Consider the following 14,417-nt stretch of genomic DNA (forward strand, 5'->3'; position numbering starts at 1 on the left):
CTTCCTGTGATGTTACTGCAGAAAAAAAAATTGGACTGTTTAGATACTGTGTTCTCCTTGTACGCCTGGATGTTTAGTGCCCCATGTGGGTGATTTCTCAGACCTTTTGAACACAGACTCTTTTAAGTCTATAATTTATATGTTAACCTTGATGCTGCATGCATGAAGCTCCTGCATATTTAAAGACGGGGTATTGTGGGATTTTCTGTCATACTCTAATTCTTTGTACTGATCACGCAAGGCACAGCTACTGTTGGGAAACAAGCCGCGCTCATGCCTCACACCTCCTGTACGCCGCTGGCTTGAACCGTGGGGTGGAGCTCCTTGTGTGGCCATGTTCTTTACACCGGCAGGAAGGACACCACTCTTCTCAAAAACATCTAGAGCCTCTGCTCATACAACTCTGCAGTAGTGTCATTTGGGTAATTAATTGCATAATTAATATCATGTTAGAATTACAGGTTGACTGATATATCTCCATTGTCTGGCAGGAGGCCATTAATATTTCTCTCCCTTCCTATGACGCTTACACCCTGTGGCTTCAGTTCAGCGTGAGCTGATGCAACCATTTAGACCAGCACTGAGTAACATAGTTTTTCTAAAAGTTTATAGCCTAAAAGCTGGTTATAAAAACAAACAGATATTGGTATTGACCCCAAGAAACCCATATCTGTTGACCTGTATTTAGAATGACATCACTGCATTTTACATAAACATTGAGATTCAACACAATTCCGACAGAATGTCTGGATGTGAAGTTGAATCTAATTCTGTTAAAAAAAATTCAGACAGTAAAAACAAAAATCCTACACTTTAAACACACATGCGATTCAGAAGATTAACTGGAAATACAGTGCAAGATGTCACCTTTTTGCCTATTTCTTTTCACTTAGCCAGTTGCTAAGACAGACAGGTCTAAGAACACGTGGCAGACCTGAATCCATCCCTATGGTAAGTGGCCTGCAGTCAGTTGTGACCCACTTAGCAATGGCTGTAGACAGCTTGTTAGATTTGATTCACAGGCATGCAGCAGTTTTCACGTTAAAAGACTGACAGACTTTGACGAAGCTGTTCACGTCTGTCACCAGCACTTTCACTTTCAGCGTGAGAATGTTGGTCTTTTAAGTGGTAACTCAAACTCAGTGTACCTCTGTAATACTGAAATTCTATTTGAAAGACACTATAAATTGCTTTGCTATTAGCAGTTGCCATTTAGAAGTCTTATGCTGGAAAGAGACATTCAAAAAGGCAATTCAAAAAAACAAACAAAAATGTGTCATTCATTTGAAATGACTCATTAATGTTAAGGCATTACATATATATAGAATGTATAATATAGGTCTCATTTTGATCCTGTCATCCCCCTTTTAAAAAACAAGTTAGAAAGATGATATTTCAGAAAAACTGGGAAAACAGCTAACAGCTTATCAATAAATGAAAGCATTTCACCAGACGTCAATTGATACAGTAAATAAACACCTGAGAAAGACATCCTGCCGAATGGAAAATCATGAAAAAGTGGGAAGGAGGTCTGGAGTAACTTCTATTATACAGAAAATAACCTGGATTATGGAATTATACAACAATAGTGAGGACAGTGTATAAAGGATACTTAGCGTTGGGAAGGGAATCTGCTTTGTTATTCATTTTATAAAATAAATCATTTTTTATCAGAGGGGAGCAAGATGAGAAATGGTATCTTGAGACAAGCATCCTCCAAAATTCACAGTAATCCAAGAAAAAAAAATGAAAATAAGACACATTCTTTTTAAAAGAAAGAAATATATCACTGTATACATTACAAAGAGTGATAAACATTATGGGGATGAAAGCAGGAGGAGGCTTCTTTCTAAAAATAATACTTTGTTCCTGCGCATTTTATATCAGTGAAAAATAGGAGAGACCTGAGAAAAGCAAGATGGCCTAAATAATTTAATTTAAATGGGAGGGATACAATTTCCACACACATTTACAAATAAAACCCATATCATACATGACAAAAGCAAATTGTTCTTAGATGTTCACATAATGACATGGCAACAGTATGTATTCATTCAAATGTATTTGAAGATTACTGCAATCATAACAGAAAACAAAACCTCCCCCTATATAAACTGCTCATTTGCACTGAAATAAGCCTGTTTTGAAAGGGACAGTAATGTCCATCTAAATTACAAATATTAAGGTTATAATGGGTGTTTATTGTGATGCACAGCTGTACATTTACTATATGTTGTTGTGGGGAAATATACAACCTCTGGAGCATTTTCAACTGGATGTGCCATGCATTTATAAATATGGCAGTTAAGAGCTTTCAAATGAATATTTGCTTATCACATCCATCTTAACATTATTCCAAGGGTCCATATTTCAGATATTCATGTACTCTTTTCTAAAATCCTTAGAATCCATTTCAATGGTTTGCTCTAGTTACAAATACAAGCTAACAGTCATTTTAATATTGTTAATATTTTGCTACAGAGCTGCCCTCACTGGTACGAAAATTGCTGCTAACACCCAGCTTAACCTGCTATCTTCCCCATCTTGTTCGCTCCACATATATCAGTCTGCCTACATGTAACTGATTCTTACCTCCATGTGCTGTCAGTTAAATTTACTCACAACATGTGAATTTAGGTCAGACCACACTTTTCTCGCTTGCCGCCTTCACCCACTTTGAAGGTTAAGGACAACATTTAGAGCTGCGCTTCAAAGGTCTTAATCGAACTGAGACAGGAGAACAATCTAACACTCTAAACTACGCTTTTACTGCCAAACCTTCAGTACAAGCCTGGCAAGGAATGCCAGCTCTTAGACTTGAAGATGCCTCTCACGTCTGTGGATGCTCCACTCTGCTTGTACAGTGGCTCCCACCAGGCCACAGACAAGCTATAGACAGCTCCAGTGTATGACATTCAAACAAGCACATATAAACCATATGAATAAGCGATAGACCATACAGACTGAACATAGAGGGTATTTAGCTGAGTGCATGCTGTATGTGTATGATAAGTTGAGTTTACTTCTTGTCACAGAAATGGCTACATTCTTATGGAAATGTTAATATATTATTCACAGTGTCTGCTAGTGTGGCTATAAATATCTGGCTGTAGGAGACTCTAATTCTTTGTGGATTCATACCGACAGTAAACTTACTGTTTCATGGGTACTTAAACCATCTAACATTCAAAATGACTTTCAGTTCCCAGGTGGGACGCTGCCATATTCAATATGACTACTTCTACCACTACTGTGCGTATTACTACTAATGTGTTTTGCACTTTGCAGTATTTTAGAAATTTTTTGCTCATTTGCAAAATAGTGGCTGTTTTTAAAAAGATTTAAACAAAACTGTTCAGCTCATGAGTCCTCTCCAAAGGTTTACGAGTAAACAATGTTATCATCTGCTCTCAGCAGACCAATAGTTTACAGTGCATTTTACTGTAATGCAGTTATCCAACATGAAAGTCATGACAGGGTAATCCCAGGGACGCAAGCACCATGACAGACACATAGGTGACATAGCTCCAGGGAAAATGCACCTTACATTATACCCTATGGACTGGGGGTCGGGGGGGGGGGGGGGGGGGGGGGGGGGCAGTCTGGTGCTCCTACATGTTCTCTGGCCTCCTGTTTTGGTGTAGGCAAAACAATCTACTGATGTCAGGCATACCATTAACCTATTTCCCTGCCCTTATAATACCCAATTGCAATGTCAGATCAGAGGGCTCTAAAATTAGGGAATACAAGAGTATGATTGTACAGGGTCTTTACAGTAGAATAATTCAAGTTAATTAAAGATTTTACTGTAAAAGATAAATCCTAACAAATTACAGGAATAACTGAGGTGAGATGTTTTCTCTCTGTTTTAGAGACTGGGTTTGTTCAGGCTATACTTGTTATAGTCCTGTAGCTATAATTAGATTAATCACCACAGAAAATATAAAAAATAGAAGATATGATACAGGGAAAAGAAAAAATAATGGAAATACAACATGAAAAAGAACTTGTATTTTGAATTAACTACTTCACAATAAAAAGGAGTCTACCCATGTGTTTCATATTAATACAATACTAATTACCAATATTTCTGCTATAAAATATGTTTTAAGCAGTATGGTGTGAGTTGGCTTATATTCTTTTTCCTTCATCTGGACAGGTTTATATTTGGAGGAAGCCAAAAAGAAGCCTTCAACATACACTGCCTGTTTTGAATTGTTAAATGTGGTGGCGAGTATTTTGTCATATGGGCAGCCATCTCCTGGGGGTCATTGGGTCCAAGCGTTACTCTGTATGGTAGCATTGTGGCCAAGGAATACAAAACCATTATAGGTCACCAGGTGCACCCTATTTGGCAAACATTGGTTCCTCAAGATGTTTCCATATTCCAAGACATGAATGCCTGTATACACACCACTAAAAGGATTCAAGAGGGGTTTCATGAATAATGAGATTTTTTTTTACTCTTTTTACTTAAAAAACTGGGAGAAAAATAAAAGAAGGGTAAGGCTGGGACTCAACAAGATAGTAGCAGATATTTGCCACACAGACACTTCATATTTAATATTTCTTCCTAGCTTTTCCTCACTCACAAATCAGTGAACATCTTAAAAGCTCTAAAAAGGTAAGTAAACAGTAAACAGAAGAGGTAAACACAGCTTTAATCTTCACTAGATTCCTCCACGGACACATTGTCAGGTACAGCAACTGGAAAAAAAAAGTCTCTAATGATCTGTCCAATTTATCTGACTGAGCGGCTGCTGCCAAGAGCCTTGGACAGAGTGACTGACAGCCAGCCCTTTCACAGAAAGACAGTGCTGTTTGTTATTCCTTCCCTCCTTCACCGCTCGGAAAACAGAGAGAGTCGGGGAGGCCGTTTTTCTCCATGTAGCCATTATTGAGCGCCCGCCACCACCACCTATCCACGCCAGGGATGCCAAAGAGAGGCCTGAGGAGGCTCGGATTAGGTCCCGTCTGCTGAGCCGCTGGCTCCTTGCCCACTCTGTGGGCTGTGCGACTTGGCTCGGCTTGAAACGCAGCTGCCATTTTGATTAGGAATTTGAGATGAACAGCTTCTTTCTACGTTAGTTTATTTTAGAGACTCCTAATTACTGAGTTTTGTTCAGCTGGACGAGATATTTCACGGCAGAAAAAAAGGTTTCCAGTTGCAACTGCTGATAAAGTACAAAAAAGAAAACAAAACATACTTTGCATGCGGTCTGGAAATAATTAGCTGCTTCAAAATGAATACATCAAGGGGAACTTGAAAACAAGACAGATAAGCTCATTAATTGATCTAAAATGGATTGTATGTTAGAAAAAAAATTGCATGAAGACAGACAATAGTTATTGATATTGCTCTTCCTGATGTGCAACAGTAAATTTTAATAGGAAAATGTTAATTCAGCCATTTTAAAAAGTGACAGTCATGATTAAGGAGGTGAAAAACTTACATGATTAGACACATCTAAAGTGATGTGTAAATCAGAAAAAAGTGTAAATCATGGTGTTAATAATATTACCAATTATTCATGTGTAAAAAGTGTAAATCGCGCTAGTAATAATATTACCACTTATTAAAACAATACTATGGGGAAAACAGGTGTCATCTTTGTAGAAGACATTAGAGATTAAACCTTAAGTTGTCAGATATTATTTAGGGTAATCAAATCTCTTCCTTTCTTGCTTCTCTAAATCAGTAAGGTCAGTATTATATTTTATGACAGGATCTGTCATAAGCATCTTGTTTTCCTGGTAGAAGAATTAGGGTAGTTCCTATTAGAAACTGAAAATACTGCTTTGAAAAAACAAGTAATCATTTATATATCTGTAATAGTTCTGTTCCTGCTTACTAAAATTGAACTGTAACACATTTCCTACTGTTTTTATGATTGGAAAACAACCCATTTCATTTTTCCATGCTTTGAACTGATCACTGGATAGACAATATCTCTTTCTTTGGTGGTAACCCAATTTTGATTTAAAACATGCATTGTAAACATAAAGGAAAACTGTCTATTCAGAGATGGCCCTCAGTTTAGCTCTCCCAATAACATACCCCTTGTTGGTACACCATTACTAAAAATTCAGGTGCCCCACTGCTGGTTCAGTGAATCTGGGGTCTGAGAGATATCAGTCCATCACTCCAAACAATGATCCACTTGCTCTAAACTGGCATTTACTTGCTCTTGTTTTGTGACAGAGCAGAATTCTCCTGATGCTCTGGTGTATCACTTGCATCCATAAAGCCTTCGGTCTGATTTTCAGCACCTTTTTGTGAGGAAGGATTGTCTGGCAAAGGTCAGTCGTGGCCACTCCCATAATTCTGGCCTGCTTTTGCTTTTTCCCCTTCTCACAGCCAGGTGTTTGTTTGTTCCTTTATTTAGCTGCTCACAATGTAGTGTGCCAGACATCCTTTTCTAAAAACATGATTTTGCTCCAAGAAGCTCATGAATCCCTGCTGTTTTGAAACACTGTAATCCCTCCCTTACCTTCAAACAACCTCTCCGGGGATAACGAGAAGTTTAAAAAAGCTAAAAAAAAAAGCAAAAAAAAAAAGACATACAAAATTCTTTTTTTCAGAAATTATGTTAGAGAAATTTAATGTGCTCCAACGAGCCAATTTTACCAGATTGGGTTCACCTTCTCCCTCTTGACACCAGCCTTGCTTGATATAAACAGATTAGGAGGGAGGGGGGATGTTGGGGATTGGGAAAATGGGGGTGTCACAAGTGATGTGGAGGGCGAGTGGAATTGGAATTGTCAGGTGACGTGTACGATGACAATGCAAGAAAAAAGACAGGTGAGTATACTGGTACACCAAGTATGCCATTGGCCATTATAGGTTATCTTGACTCTTGACTATTGTTAACAATAGTCTTCAGATGTTTCCCATAAATAAAAATATCTTAATATGTGAAATTGTTTTTATGATATTGTTTTTGTTATTATCATTCAGCAGTCTTTTTTGTCAAAACGTATTTTTGTCAGTGATTAGTTTGGATACAGTTGATCAACTTGTTATGAACTTCTGAAGCTGCTTAATAACAAACTGTGTTAAAATGTGTTAAAACCCTGTTGGAGCAGGGAGAGATCTAAAACATGCAGGACAAGGTGTCCTCCAGGAGAGGTTTGAGAAATGCTGATGTAAACTGTGTATTTGGTGTTATATCATAATACTATGTAAGGATAAATTTAAATTTATAAACCAATGGTAAAATTGGGTTTACCAGTTTATCAGTTGTGGCTTATGAAGCAAAATATTAACCAGAAATCAAGGATAAAATATGTAATATTGCAGCATAGCGTGCCTTAGTAGTTTCAGGAGGTAATGAGTGCTCCTTTACCTGAACCACTGCTTCTGTCTACAAAGCCCCTAATATATGATGTCAGTAAATCCTTACGCCACTCAAGTTACAGATACAGCCCACCTGACAAAGAAGCCAGTTTAAACAGGCAGTTTCCACTGAGCTGCTCAGCTCTGTGTCTGTGGGGCAGGTGCTGTGTGTCTGCTGGAGTCTGTGTGTATACACTGGCTCCCATTCTGTTGCCTGTCAGAGCCAGCTGGGGCCTGTGATGAGATCCCAGAGCGTCAGCAGTGCTTTTAAAACACACATCAAAGTCTGCACATGCGCCATCATTTAAATCCAAGCACATTTGTGTCATGTCATCCTTTGAATGAAGTGCTTTGTTTGGCTTCCGCACTGTCTTTCACCTTATGTTTATTTGCTCCTAGTCTCCACTCGGTGCTGAATCTCCAATGGGTTTGATTTCTTTGTCCTCAGACTGGTGAATTCAGCCTGAAAAGGGATTCAACAGAGCCCACAGAAGGTCAGTTTGACAGGGCTGGCCAGGAAAAAACTAATACCCTGACAATGTGTTGTGGTTTGGACAGAAGGATGTGGAACACAGTGATTCTCAGTGAGCATCTACAGTCCATTTTTTCCCTCCATTTGTCCTGAAACATATGGCTTATCCTTGGAGGAGCAAATTGATCTCCAGTTTCTTTGAGGAATTTAATCACTACCCTGATTGATTGCGCTTCACCTCAATATTTGCCCATTGAAGGTCTCCTCAACAACAAAAGTTTACACAATTACAAGTCGAGGAAAGAAACCCTGGTAACCTCAGATCTACTCTCCACCTGGCACACCTCAGAAAGTGAGCAATATCTGCATTTGACCAACAGCATTTGTACTCTCCTTACCTTGAATTATAGATTGATCTGTACCTGTACAATAGAATCTGAAACAGACAGAAAGCAATCTATTTCAAATAGTGATTCCCTAAATGAAATTCCAAAGGTTACTGCTCTACAAAAAGTTCACTTTCTTTTGTATCTCAGCTCGAGTGAATAGTATTGAGGTCATAGACATAATATAACGGACTAACCATCAATATAGAATTGCCATTGGATTTTTGTGCAAAGACATATCTTAAGTTATATCTACAGAGACATGTTATCAACAAGACATTACGAAAGGCCTCAAAGCCTGCACAGAAATCATCCAGTGTTATACCAATCATCAATAAATTTGGTGGAACTTACATGCATGCGGAAGAACATTGTCGAATCTTCAGTTCCACAAAGCACAAGGATCAGATGGTTTAAATATTGTAACGAGGACAAAGCAAACCTCTCACATATCTCATTTAAACTTCGCACGATCATTTTTTTGGCAATACAAATGCATTCCTGCATTGCCTGAGCTGCTGTTGGTGATTCTCAGCTCACTGAAAAAAGTTGGAGAAAACCAGGGGATTTGACACAGATAAAAACAAGTGCCCAATTAAAGAGAGACGCTGCTTCTCGGGCCTCTCCAGTGCTGATGAGCCCTCATTACAGGAGCAGCCTGGGCTGTAATGTTTTATCAGTAGGGGAACTTCAGAGCGGTGAACTTATGATCACCCCGATAAACCGGTGTTAATTAAAGAGGGATGAAGATAGTGTGTTTATTTATAATCCGCCGAGCAAACTGCCGTTTCTGAGCCGTCTCTATTGATGCCAGCTCTCCCCGCCATGTCTGGCTCTAGCCGAACGCTCCTTATTGAAAAGAGAATTTAAATCTGACAGCCGCTTGGATTAAGGTAGTGGGCGAAGATGAGGGAATAATAAACTTCGAGGTGAACTCGAGGACAGCATACATATGCAGAGTATGACTGAAAGAGGGCCAGCTATCCTCAGCTGCTTAGGTGTGTTAGGGCTTTGCCGTTCTACAGCTTTGATTAATATGATTGTTGTGTGATCAAAAATCGATAGACACAGCTGCCCCCCACCACACACGCAGCAAACACACCAAACATACCAACACAACTTTTACTTTTTTCTGATCATCTGAGGGTAAACATTTGAAAAGAAAGAAAAGCCATGAAAATAGTTCCTTTGATTCTTCTGCAGATGGCAGATTAATGAACGCGTGCCAAGATGATGAGCTGAGTGCATCTCAAAAATACTTTAGCTGTGTTCACACCGTTTCCATGTCACACGTGCTTTATCGCACTCCTGTATAATCAAGATGGTGGACCAAAAATTTTCGGTTTCCTTTGAGCTTTGGAGTAAGTCTAAAGCAATACCACAGTAATGTTAAATCATTTTTACTGTGTATTATATATGCATGATATATAAGTTATTGCCATTATGGCTATCTTAAGGATGAACAGATGTTGACTGTATGCTGAGGAAACAGGAATAAATCAGTATGTGCCTGTTTAGTTGGCATGTACTACTGGAGCTGTGTACTGTAGTGATATTAAGCATTTTTCCAGCCAGCTTCAAGATCTGGTAATTTAACTATGATTTCTTCAACCCAGTTAAAGGAATAATTAATTCAACCTGTACCTAATTCTTAAGGTACTTAAAGCCATTTGAATAACAAAGTGTAATTTGAATGTTTCAAACTTTAAAATATAGAAGAATGCATGGAGACTGAAAAAACTGAGAAACATACAAACGCAACTACATTCTGAACTACAAGTCTTCATTATTCTTTTCTTGTTTCTTTCTTGCAGTACACTGTCAATACCATTACGAACATAAAGGATTACTCATGAGAAGATGAAGCTATTCAAATAAAATGAGCATAGAACAATAATGCTCTTTCAACCCCTCACTGAAAGTCTGTCTGACATAAGATTTACTACGTGTCAGGAGAGACTCACTCAGAAGGGACCAGCATGTCCCAGCCTTTTCGATCAGTCCCCCATGGGTGATACTTCCTCATTCTCAGCAGGTACCGATTCATCTTGTGACGTAAGGCCTGTGCCAGCAGCCCGACTGTCCTGCGGTCTAATCACTTCACTCATAGTGTGGCTGCAGTGAGATGAAAAATTAATTGCATTTTCAGTCATGATAAGGGTACGTTATTTAATCAAAAAGAACCAGAGTGTCATATACAGGGCAGTTCTGAGAGTGATGGAGAGCTGGAATACAATTCACTTTTGCCTGCTTTAACTGCTGAGGTTGAATTCTGTTATCGTTTACACAGCATTGTAAGACTTTATGATGATAGGATGAAAATGCTACTGCAATTCACAGGCGTTTGTTTGTAATGTGCACAGGAACATAGTGGTACTACCATGGGTTGATTGATTATCAAACATTAGTCCCTATGTATTAATGGAAATGCACAAGTTTATTTATTTGAAGAAAGGGGAACACCACACCAGGACACTGAATGTTTATAAAAATTTATTTAGGTCTAATTTGCCTTAATTTCAAGAAGATATCACCTATCACCTCTTCACATACTTTGTGTACAAAGTAAGGTTTTCTGACTGCTTTTGAGCCCCTTGAAACAACTAAATCTGCATTACTGATGCCTTACAAGGCACCATGCACATCATGAGGAATAGCAACCTAACAGCGAGTGTTCAACTGGACACTGAACATAATAATAATAATAATAATAATAATAATAATAATAATAATAAGAAGAAGAAGAAGAAGAAGAATACCATCATTATGTTTCAAAAGGAACAATCCATTTCCATCCTAGGAAAAAATTCCTCGCCTGCTGTCAATAAACAGGAAAATTTAACATGAGTAGCCAGTATGCAGTATTTATTCTGGTCACTTAATGTGTTGGCTCAGATGCAGTGTCTAGTTTTCTCATTGACAGTGTGAGTGTGCCTGAGGCCCTGCTTTCAAGCTGAGGTGGTATAATGACAGAGTCTGTGTTTACCCAGTTGTGCTCCATTACTTTTGTTACCGCAGGGTATGGGGCACCGAATAGAGTTCTCCCTCTTGTTTTACATAAAGGGAAATGAAAGAGCTATTTTTAATAGGGCATTCTGGAGAAGGTTGCTTAGCAGGTCAGCTGTTTGAGAGGAAAGTCAGATGTAATGTGGGCTGTTGTTACTCTTTGAACAGCAGGTGATCAGTTACTGACAAAGAGAATAATAATCGCAACACCAAAAATATTAATTTGTATTGTAAAATGACCCTGGGTGCGGGTGGGTGTGTTACATGGAGTAGCACAATCCCTGGTTGCAGTAACCAAAAAGCAACAGGAAGGCTCATAAACAGAAATATTGCAGGAGAAAAACATCACAAGTACAAAAACAGGAAAAAGTACACCACTCTTTCTAAAAGACTTCAAAAAACTTCAACATTGGAGAAGCTACTCTGCTCCCAAATTGCTTACTCTTTCCCCTGGATGGTCACAAACCTCAAAGCTTTCACTTCATCAAAAAACATACAAAAACCCCACAATGCCTCCCCTTTCTTCTCCCAGAGTGCTAGCAGAGAGCACCTTTTACGGTAGAACTCGTTGCAGTTATTTCTGTCCCAGGAGGAGGACTCATACACGTGACCAGGAGATGGCAGCATTTCAGCCACACCCCTGTCTGGCCACCACAGTATTAAACTAAGAACCTAACCATTGGTAAGAACAATATGTAAAAATAAGGAAATAAATGGTGAGAATGAAATCATTTACAAATGTAGAATTGTTTTTGCAGAATGGATTACTCGTGTGTGTCCCATCTCATTCAAGTAGTGCTATTGTGCATTGCACTCTCTTGGTTGTATTAATTACTTGACCCATTTGTATGTTGGTATTGATGCATTTATTTGACTTATTTAATTTATTGTATTAAAAAAAATGTTATAAAGTGAAAGAAAATTAATGTATTAATTTGAAATTTTGTCTCCTTTTTCCATGTCCGTGATGGAAATAGTTTACAGTATGTTACATGATTTCTGCACATATGTACTTTTTGCATATTTAAATAAAGTTTAAGTGACAGTTTACACTTACAGAACTTTTATGTCACGACAGTCATGTCTGTCAAGATCAGGACCTGTTGCACATTATGGGGTTTATTATTTGTGCCAGTCATGAGGGTAAACATGTTATGGAGGGTCACCAGTAAGAACGAGCCATTTTATTGTAATTTAATTTTCTTCATGAGAAAATTAGTGTCTGGATTATGTGGCATATGTGTGTATATGTGCTAGCCGTAAGGAATTTCTGGGGGATTGAGTCAATGATGTTGCTGCACTCATCTGTTCACATAAGATAATACAACAAACAGTGTGTTTAGAGGGGAAACAGTTCATGAGGATAAGGGTGGGGCTGATGGAGCGTAGGAAGATGGTCATCCTGTGGCTCTCCCTTTTTAGACATATGGTGAGATGGTGAACTAGCTAGTCCAATATTCTGTTCTTCTTTAGAGAGCTTTACCATAATGTGACATGCAGTACCAGTCAAAAGTGATACACACCTTATTAATATAATGGGAAACATGCATTCAAAGACATTTTGATCTAGAGGTGTATGCTTAAATGCTTGAAATTTTTTTCTTAGACAAATATAAATAGTGAGGTTGATGCCTATGGGTATTTTGAAGAATCTAAAATGTATTTGTTTATGCTTTTGACTGGGACTGTATAATTTCTTTATTTTGAGAATATGTATTGAAAGAAACAACAAACTGAGCTGTTTTAAACAAGCTGAATCCAGGCTGCAGTAGGTGATCACCACTTCATAAAATAAATTGTCTTTTAAAGTTATCATTTTGATTGCAGAAAAATATTTTATGCTTTGATTCAGAGATGAGCACATTCATAAATCTATAATAATAAATCATCTTGTACGGTTTATACATTCAAAATAATTTGAAGGCTAAATAACCTTAACATCAGTTCATAATAACATTATTAACAGCAATAACACAATAACATAACAGCAGTTATTACACTAATAATGCAATTATAACTAATGGCGTTAGAACTAACAATTATGAAATGTGCCTATTTTTATCAAAGCCCAATATATCCTAGGATTTTATGTTTACATGTTTGAGACCCCAGGAGAGAGAACCTCCAACTGAATCAGATTAACTGCTGTAGCGCACATGCCAAAAGCCTCCATGATGGGGCAGACTTCACTGTGAGGCATCAGACATCCCCACTGTCAGCACTCCCAGCAGACCCATCCACCCACTGACACGAACAGCACACTACAAATCTCCTGTCGCTAAGCCAAAAAACAAGCAGAGCTCACCTGTTCCCCGCGCCTGTCCCTCATTACACACGTCAGTTTTAACTTCTGTGTACTGTCTTCCCATTCACAAATGTGTTATTTACAGTCAATTGAGTTCACTCCACGGAGAGGTGAGTGAAATGAACACTTATGGGGAGCTATACATTTTTAAAATGATGTCTTATTTTCTTATTTTCAATTGCCATCTGGATAGCTCATGCCGATGGGTCCCAAAGCTCAGTATCTGGCTTATTTTGTGTTGAGCGTACAGCTCAGCTGAGTCAATAAGCAGTATGTCACAATAGCATATTCTACTATGTTAGAGGGCATTTGCCTTTACCACAAAATACCTCAGCTCTTTGTGGAATGAATTTTGCTGACAATTGTGTACAGAGTATGTTTCGGACAATTCCCCAGTAAACCCATACCTTAACTGCAGATATTCAGTCGCCAATGTTATAAACACAGCACCATGTGGGTATGGTACAACATTATAACACATTTTTGCATTACAGCTCATAAGACAATAATAATGTGTGCAGTTCCACTGGTCCCAAATAAAGTGAAAGTATCCAGCTCAACCCTCCATCTCTCTTGAGTAATCACCAAACACACTATCAAGTTCATTGGAAAAAAAAATCTGCATACTAATTTAGATTCCATGGGCTAGATTTGCTGTTTGTTTGTAAGAAGGATGTTGTGTGCATCTTGAGTGTGCAGTCAATCTAATGAACATTAATGATTTAACAACTTATTTGCCAAACTGTAATTGTGAATCTGTCTATAGTGCAGATGGTATGGGTTATGTGTTGAAAATCTGGCTCCTGAGGCATCTGGTGAACCCACAGACACCATGGGAAACCGCCTACAGTTGAATGCATGTGCACACTCTCTTGGTGATGGAACATGCTATCGGTGTGGTAAAAGGCCAAT

Source organism: Megalops cyprinoides, chromosome 14, assembly GCF_013368585.1.
Source record: "Megalops cyprinoides isolate fMegCyp1 chromosome 14, fMegCyp1.pri, whole genome shotgun sequence".
In the NCBI taxonomy this organism is placed as follows: domain Eukaryota; kingdom Metazoa; phylum Chordata; class Actinopteri; order Elopiformes; family Megalopidae; genus Megalops; species Megalops cyprinoides.